This window comes from Schistocerca piceifrons, chromosome 4 (genome assembly GCF_021461385.2).
Source record: "Schistocerca piceifrons isolate TAMUIC-IGC-003096 chromosome 4, iqSchPice1.1, whole genome shotgun sequence".
NCBI lineage: Eukaryota > Metazoa > Arthropoda > Insecta > Orthoptera > Acrididae > Schistocerca > Schistocerca piceifrons.
The window spans coordinates 752,089,600-752,099,694 of NC_060141.1; positions in this window are offsets into that span (position 1 = coordinate 752,089,600).

Here is a 10,095-nt window from a genome sequence, read left to right on the forward strand (position 1 = left end):
CATTGATAACCATAGCAAGGGGGAATGTGAGACTTTGGTGAGTGATGTGGGCGCCTGTGAGGAGACTACCTTAGATGGATTCAGTTTGTTGCGAATAATATTTGTCTGTGCATGGGATTTTCTCAGTATCGCAGTGCCAGTAATAAAGAGTGTATTATCTAAACTAGCTGCCTTAGTTATTCCATTACAAGTATTCCTCCCCAGATACACCACAGCAGTCATGCCGACGTGACCACCACAGGTCATTATAGCTAAACTTTCTCACAGTGCCCTACCACTTTCCCTACGTATCCCCTCTGCTTCTCACAACTCATGTGTGATGTTGCAACAGAGTGCTATGAAACGTGGAACTGAATATAAGATTAATACTATGTGCAGCCCTTCAGTCCACCACAAAGTGCAATAACTGGCCCTGACAGACTTCATGCAGAAAAGTAGGGTATAGACGAATTACTGCAACCTGGAATTGTCAGACAGTCTGACAGCCCTTACGTCTTGCCCATACTCCTAGAAAGGGTGGCACATATCGATTATATGGCGATTATCAGGCAGTCAAGCTCGTATAGCTAGCCCATCCTTTACATTCAAGACTTGACCCAGACCTTGGCAGGTGCTGCTCTGTTCAGTGTTTCAGACTGTAGAAAATCTTACTTGTAAATCACTATACAAAAGAAGGACATACCCAAGACAGTAATCATCATCTCGTTTAGGCTTTATGAATTTCTGTTCATGCCCTACATCCTAAAAAATGTGGCCCAAACTTGGCAACATTTTACAGACAATTTTCTCTTCAAGCTCCCATGGTACTATGCATATCTGGATGTCATTCTATTCTTTCTCCTCTTCCCCACATGAACATGAGGGACATCTCACAATCATTTTCGAAACACTGTCACATTTTGGGTTTCTGATCAATGACAACAAATGCCAGCTGTTAAATACAGTTACCCACAGTATTTTCAACGCCTGCATTATATCACACGGTTTACGACCAACGTCCAATAACTCTATGAGGCAGACAATGTCATTGCAGACTACCTATCCTCGATAAACATACTCTCAGTGTATATCGACTATGATAAGCCAGCCAAAGCACAACAGTGGGGTGAATAAATACACAGCTTCCTACATAACACAGCATCTCGGCTGTAAATAGTATGTCCCACATGCCTGGATCCTCTGCAAAAGTTCAGTGTGGCATGTCGCAAAACCACATCAGAAACTTGATTCCACTCAACATGCTGACAGCGATTCTTAAACACCCGGAGCCTTCCTTGCAACAGGTTCTGCAAATCTTGACTATCCAGATTTCTGCGAGAGCGCAGCAGTTTTGAAGTAGCGCTTGTCTATTCAGTAGACAGACACGGCAAATAGACCTCGCAAACGGTGGCCTGGCCGGCCAGTCACAGCATGTGCGTTAACGCGCGTCATGGCCGGCACATGGTGTGAAGTCATGCTCGCTGATCTTACCCCTCGCATGTAACAGTGCTAATATTTTTGGTCTAGGCGCTTTTGAAGTTTTTGGGTTAAGCATTCAGGACAATGTACTGTTTCTTCCTGTAGACAGTGTTGCTACATTACGTGCAGAATTTCAGGATTTGTTTTCTGACGGCTTAGGCAAAGCCAATAATTTAGTCGTCCATGTGATAATGAAGGACAATGCACAGTCACATTTTTTTAGATTTCTTCCTGTTACTCAGGCTCTTCGAGAACAGATGGCTCTGGAACTTACTGCTTTAAAAGAAAGTGGGATCTTAGCAACCATTACTGCAAGTCAGTGGGCTTCCTCTCTTGTTATTCTAAAGAAGCCATACAGCAGACTCCAGTTGTGCGCAAATTTTAAGAAGATCGAATCCTCAAACAGTCAGTGACATTTATCTCTTGCAATGCCTGGAAGAACTGATGGACAAATTGGGTACCGGTCATTACTTTTCCAAACTTGATTTGCGCAACATTTACTTGCAAATCCCTCTGGATGGGCAGTCACACCAAGTCTTTGTCATTAACGCTCATCTGGGTCTCTTCAAATTTTTGAGATTTTCATTTGGCAGTGCTTCCGCACCTGCCATATTCCAGCACTTTCTGGAGCAGCTGACCTGGAACTGCGCGACCGCTAGTCACAGATTCGAATCCTGCCTCGGGTATGGATGTGTGTTACGTCCTTAGGTTATTTAGGTTTAAGTAGTTCTAAGTTCTAGGGGACTGATGACCTCAGATGTTAAGTCCCATAGTGCTCAGAGCCATTTGAATTTGGAGCACCTGACTGCAAAAATTCCTTTCTGCTCCAATTATTTAAATGATATTGTCGTCTCTGGTTGCACCCCTGAGGAAAACGTTAGCAATCTTCGCCCTCTGTCTCAAGTGTTGCCTGAAGCTGGTCTCAAATGTAACAGAGACAAATGTGTGGTTTTTCATACTGAACATGAGTTCTTAAGATATAGCCAGGGTGTTAACCCATTGCAACCACATTTTCTTGGTATCCTTGACCTTCAAATGGTTCAAATGGCTCTGAACACTATAGGACTTAACATCTGAGGTCATCAGTCCCCTAGAACTTCGAACTACTTAAATCTAACTAACCTAAGGACATCACACACATCCATGCCCGAGGCAGGATTCGAACCTGCGACCTTAGCAGTCGCGCGGTTCCGGATTGAAGCGCCTAGAACCACTCCTACACACTGTGTAGGAATTGCAGTCTGTGTTTGGGAAGCTCACATATTACATCCGATTTATTCCTAACGCCACTCAAATCGTCGCTCACTTTCATCGCTTGTGCAGGAAGAATGTTCCTTTGGTCGCAAGAGTGTCAATCTGCTTTCCAGAAGTGGGAAGATTCTCTGTTTAGTGATCGATACCTTTCTTGTTCACTTTTATCCAGCCAAACCTGAAGTCTTAGCTGTGGATGCTTTCTCTTACTGCATTGGTGCACTTTGGTCATATAAATTTGATTCTGTTGACAGGCCCACTGTCTTCGCTTTGAAGTTGTTAAACAAAGCCCAGTGGAATTATTCACAGTTGATCCCACCTCAGCAGTTTTTTGCATGGCCAAACCCTGAAGCACCTTGGCAGCGTTTGCACTTGGATTTCGCAGGTCCTTACTGGAGTGCACGGTGGCTGATATTCGTTGACACTTTCAGCAAATTTCTCTTAGCGGTCCCTGTGTACTCTACCACAGCTCTTTCCTTAATCTAGATCTTTTCGGCGATCGCCTCAGGGAATTGCGTGAAGAGATTGTGACTGATAGTGGAAAGCAAAGGCGAAATGGCTGCTTGAAAAATGTGAAGAAATCGGAAAAGAAATGGTTCTCAGAAAGACATACTCAGCATACAGAAAAGTCACAACAATCTTCGATGAAATTTAAACTAAGGTCAGTAACATTAAGAGTGCAATGACAGTTCCACTGTTAGAAGCAGAGGACAGAGCAGATAGGTGGAAAGAGTACATTGAAGGTCTCTATGAGGGGAGGGACATGTCTGATGACGTGACAGAAGAAGAAACAGGAGTTGATAGGGAAGAGACAGGGGATCCAGTATTAGAATCAGAATTTAAAAAAGCTTTGGAATACTTAACGTCAAAAAAAACACAAGGGATTCCGTCAACATTTCTAAAATCACTGGAGGAAGTGGCAACAAAACAACTATTGGCCCCAATATGTAGGATAAATGACACTGGCGACATAAGATTAGACTTTCAGAAAACATCATCCATACAGTTCTGAAGATTGCAAGAGCCGACAAGTGTGAGAATTATCCCACAGTCAACAGCTCAAGCACCCAAGACGCTGGCCAGAATTATATACAGTAGAAAGGAAAATAAAACTGAGGATCCGTTAGATGACGATCAAAATGGATTTGTTGTTGTTGTGGTCTTCAGTCCTGAGACTGGTTTGATGCAGTTCTCCATGCTACTCTATCCTGTGCAAGCTTCTTCATCTCTTAGTACCTACTGCAGCCTACATCCTTCTGAATCTGCTTAGTGTATTCATCTCTTGGTCTCCCTCTACGATTTTTACCCTCCGCGCTGCCCTCCAATACTAAATTGGTGATCCCTCGATGTCTCAGAACATGTCTTACCAACCGACCCCTTCTTCTAGTCAAGTTGTGCCACAAGCTCCTCTTCTCCCCAATTCTGTTCAATACCGCCTTATTAGTTATGTGATCTACCCGTCTAATCTTCAGCATTCCACTGTAGCACCACATTTCGAAAGCTTCTATTCTCTTCTTGTCCAAACTATTTATTGTCCATGTTTCACTTCCATACGTGGCTACACTACTTACAAATACTTCCAGAAACGACTTCCTGACACTTAAATCTATACTCGATGTTAACAAATTTCTCTTCTTCAGAAACGATTTCCTTGCCATTGCCAGTCTACATTTTATGTCCTCTCTACTTCGACCATCATCAGTTATTTTGCTCCCCAAATAGCAAAACTCCTTCGCTACTTTAAGTGTCTCATTTCCTAATCTAATTCCCTCAGCATCACCCGACTTAATTCGACTACATTCCATTATCCTCGTTTTGCTTTTGTTGATGTTCATCTTATACCCTCCTTTCAAGACGCTGTCCATTCCGTTCAGCTGCTCTTCCAAGTCCTTTGCTGTCTCTGACAGAATTACAATGTCATCGGCGAACCTCAAAGTTTTTATTTCTTCTCCATGGATTTTAATACCTACTCCAAATTTTTCTTTTGTTTCCTTTACTGCTTGCTCAATATACAGATTGAATAACATCGGGGAGAGGCTGCAACCCTGTCTCACTCCCTTCCCAACCACTACCTTCCCTTTCATGCCCCTCGACTCTTATAACGTGATAAAACCATTAATGAACATAGCGGAAGCGCCAGCAACTGCACAGGTAACTGTAAATAGCCTTTCGCTCCCTGTATTTTACTCCTGACACTTTTAGAATTTGAAAGAGAGTATTCCAGTCAACATTGTCAAAAGCTTCCTCTAAGTCTAAAAATGCTAGAAATGTTGGTTTGCCTTTCCTTAATCTTTCTTCTAAGATAAGTCGTAGGGTCAGTATTGCCTCAAGTGTTCCGACGTGGCTTTAGGAAAGGTAAATGCATCAGGGAGGCTGTTCTGACATTTCGGTTGATAATGAAAGCAAGACTGAAGAAAAATCAAGCCACATTCATAGGATCTGTCGACCTTGAAAAAGCGTTCCGACAGTGTAAAATTGTACAAAATGTTTGAAATTCTGCGAAAAGTAGGGATAGATGGGTGATATACAGTATGTACAAGAACTAAGGAGGAACAGTAAAATTGGATGACCGGGAATGAAGTGCTCGGATTAAAAAGGGTGTAGGACAGGGATGTAGTCCTTTGCCCCTAAATTTCAGTCTGTACACCAAAGAAGCAATGATGGAAATAAAGTAAGTTATAGGGGAAGTTAGATGATATACAAGATGTACAAGAACCAAGAGGGAAGAATAAGAGTGGAAGACCAAGAATAAAGTGCTTGGATTAAAAAGGGTGTAAGGCAAGGATATAATGTTTCATCCTGTAACGGAACATATTAAAGGCTTTACTTTAATGAAGTATGTGATACCCTCCAAATTCAACCAGTTTAACGAGTATTTAAGATTATAGAAGAGTTATTGTGTATGTTAACAATGATTGCACAACATGTCTCCATAAACAGTCAACCCATTAAATTATACTGAATAACTGACCCACACAAAAGTTAATATCACTTGATCACTGATACAGCAAATGTCATCATGTAAAAACACTAAGTTTATCTTAAATAATTAATATGAAGTACAAAAAATAGTAGCCAACTTAGGTATTTTGGATCTCCTTAAATAAAAATCACCCAGTGAAACCTATTTGTTCACTAGGAGCGTTTTCACTCAGTATTCACGTAATCAATCCTATTTTAGACAAAAACCAATGTAATTCTTAATAATTCATGTTACTTACTTATTTATGCAAATTAGAGAAGTCAATTGACAAACTTCTAAAAAACGGCCTTTTTGTAACAAAGAATTATTCTGTCAAGTCTACAAATCTGTCTGTCATTTTAATAACATGTTAAATTATGTCACTCGATGCAAATTAATAACTTTTCTGCACAAATTATGATAACAGATGTACATGTGACTTGTAAACTATATCTCCTTTTAGTAGTTCTTTGACAATGTTATAAATACAAGCAGCAAGAACGGTCGGAGGCAGTCGGAATGTCACTTTGGTAGTGTGTGTTTGTGTGTTATTGTTTGAGGTGGATAAACAATGCAAAGAACATGCAACGGAAATACTACTTTGTCTTGTGTCATGGTCTTTGGTGGACAGTGGAATTAAGATGGCCACCAGAGTAATAAATATTTGAGGTCTACATATTTGTTGGTTTTGCTCGTTCTTTATCATCAAAAGCACATAAAAAACATGGGACCTCATGTTTTTAACCCTAGACAACCAGATTTAGAGCCAGCATCAGCATCGAGACACAGCAGCAATCCAGCAAGCAGCAGCGGTTACTACAACGCATTTTAATGGCGCCAACCAAACATCAAGTGCTAACAAGCTCCGTAAATGGGAGTGAAATAGTGTGATTACAGCAATTAGCAATATCAACGACTAGGCGACCATTACAATCCCAACTGTTCAATCTATACATTGAAGTGGTAATGACGGAAATAATAGATAGTTGCAAGAGTGGGATTAAAATTCAAAGTGAAAGGATGCCAATGATAAGATCTGTTAATGGCATTGCTATCCTCTGTGAAAGTGATGACGAATTATAGGATCTCTTGAATGTAATGAACAGTCTAATGAGTACAGAATATGGATTGAGAGTGAATCAAAGAACAACAAAAGTAACGAAAAGTAGCAGAAATGATTACAGCAAGAGAGGTAACAAAATAATCCATGATAGAGCAAAAAGAACATAAAAAGTAGACTAGAATGGGCAAAGAGGGTGTTTCTGGCCAAGAGAGGTCTACTATTATCAAACATAGATCTAAATTTGAGTAAGAAATTTCTGTGAATGTATATTTGGAGCACATGATGAGACATGGACTGTGGCAAAACCAGAACAGAAGAAAATCAAAGCATTTTAGATCCAGTGCTACAGGAGAATGTTGGAAATTAGGTGGACTGATAAGATAAAGAATGAGTCGGTTCTCTGCAAAATCGGTGAGGAAAGGAATGTATGGGAAACATTGATGAGAGGAAGGTACAGGATGATAGGGCGTCTGTTAAAACATCAGGGAAAAACTTCAGTGGTACTAGAGGGAGCTCCAGAGGTTAAAAGCTGTAGAGGAAGACAGAGATTGGAATTCATCCATCAAGCAAATAATTTAGGGTATAGGTTGCAAGTGCTACTCTGAGATGAAAAGTTTGGCACAGTACAGGAATTCATATTGGGACACATCAAACCAATCAGAAAACTGATGACTCAAATTAAAAAAATAAAAAGGTTATGGTATTTCAAGAATATTCTCAATCAGCCTGTGGAAACAGTAGGATGGATGGTATTGTGCAATCAGTATTTAGATTTGAATATTTCACTTTGTGAAGAAAAATTATATTTTAAGAAGAGGGATCAGAAAGATGATTTATGATTATAGCATGAACACAGTATAAAAAGAAATTTTTTATAGAATTTGACAGATGGAAAAGAAGATACTGCATATGAACATGTACAATGACAACTATTGAACTCCAGCTAGAAGAGACCAGTTTTACATATTTCCAATTCTCATATGAACTGTAAATGAGCACTATAAAAGTTAATTTTCATTGGAGTGTCCTGCACAAGGGGGGAAAAAATGATCGTGTGGCACTGATGACCAGGAGGCCCCATCTGGGGAAGTTTGGTTGTTGGGTTGCAAGTTTTATTTCAGGTAATGCCACACTGGGTGACCTGCACTTTGGAGATAAGAGGATGATGAGGACAATGCAACACCCAGTCCACAAGCAGAGAAAATCTCCAACCCAGCTGGAAATCAAACCCGGGCCCACTGCATGGTAGGCAAACACATTACCACTCAGCTAAGCAGGCGGGCATGCATAAGGAAAATTTTGTATTTTGAGTTAACTGAGAAGGTGGAAGTTACAGTGGGAAGGAAATGTTTTCTTCCCTCTCATTCTAAAACTACAAATGTGCAAAAATGCACATTTTGACTTATATGCAACAACAACTTTCATGTTCCATGCCAAAACCATAAATGTGTTGCTGTGATAGTGTAGGAGAAAATGCATGATCTATTATTACAAAAATTTAAAAGAATCATACTTTGTTATGCCACAACTACAATGAATCTATGAATTTGGCACACTGGTGGCTCTCATTGTGAAATACAAGAACAGCAAATCTTGGCACTCCAACTAAACAGCAAATGTGCTACATTTGAACTATTGGCAGCCTGCTGAATGCATGGAGATGCTTTGCAGACTGATCAGGTGTCCTGACAAATTTTCTTACATGGAATTACATTCATGTTTTTTGTCATTATTTATATCTGCTCACACACAATGATACGATTGAGAACACCTCAGCTGTTTGTTTGTGTGTTCAGTTGATTAGAAATAATCTGACAAAAAATTGAGGGAATAAAAGAAGCTCAAAGGAGAACTGTACATTGGATCTGGAGCTACAGGGCAACCTGGATAACCCTTTCTGTTCCTTAACTGATTCATTCATCATGTTTTGTAGTTCCAATGAATAAGAAGAACCTTCAGGGATGTGAAGTGAGTCAAGCTATTCATTATCAAAAAATAATCAAGCTATAGAAACTTAAAATCTCTAATGTATTAACAATAAACTATTACTATGCAACTTAAAGCTAATCACAGTTGTAGTGTCTAACTGAAATTGAAAGAATCACTATGAAAGTGGCTCCATTTAAAAAAGGTACTACCTCTTCAGTACTACTATATAGCTTCTGTTTATCTGCTATTAGTAATTTACTAGTTACTTGATTCCAACGGCATTTCTCAACGAAATTACTTCCCTACAACTCTAAATGTTGAGTCTTATTTATGCCATACAACTACTTGTCATGCATCTTTATAAGATACACTTCTATTTGTGTGTAGTCCTATTTACGGTATATAACTACCGGTCATGCAGCTTTATAACATACATTTCTACTTGCTGTGCAGTTAATCCCTGGACATAGATAATCAAATAATTTGTAGAAAAAATGGCTGATGAGGAATGGTTTTAATTTTTTTTATTTATTTATTTATTTTATTTTTTATTTATTTTTTTTTTTAATTTGTAGGAATTCCAAATTTCTTGGTTTCTGTTAGACCAGAGCTTCTTGAATATGTTCCCACTAGAGTACACAAATCCATTATGAATCCTAGACAGGGAGGCAAAGTCTATATGAGAATCATTTTGTGTCTTGTATTGTTACTGTGTGTATCACAGTTCAGCTGAAACTGATTTTTATTATCAGCAACTAAACTCATTAAGTAGTTAATGTATTGGGAAGTAGTGTCACAGTTTGAAGATCCCTAAAAAGGCTTCTGCCAGATGTACGGTTATCTACTTTAGATAAAGTTCCTACTTACTACTTCTGCTGAATAAACTCTAGGTGCACTGCCCGAGAATATAATTCCATGAGAAAACAGGGAATGAAAACATCCATGTGAGAGGTGCTTTCAAAGACATAAAATGCAGAACCGAGCTCTTTGATTATTTTATTTATGTGTTGTCTTGACTAAAACTTGCTATCCAGTTGAACCCCAAGGAATTTTATACATGATGTTTCTTTCAGTGTATGACAATTAATGTCTACTTGTCGTGCTAACAGGTCTTATTTGCTCGTTTGAAACTGCATGATATGAGACTCTGAGACTCAAGACTTAACATGTTGACTGCCACAAGGCCGGCTATGGCGCAGCAGAGCGACCTAATGTGTGACTGCCAGAGGCCATATGGCAGTCGGTGTGTTAAACCATTAGCTATGAAATACTTGTAGGTCTGTTCAGCTATCATCTAAGCTGAGGTATCTAAGGTTCAGTTTGGAGCATTGATAAATATTCTTATGTTCTCAGCAAACATTGCAGCTTTTGATCTGTCTTTTAAAGTCACTGAGATCATTCATGTGGGTTAGGAACAAGAACGGGCCCAGGA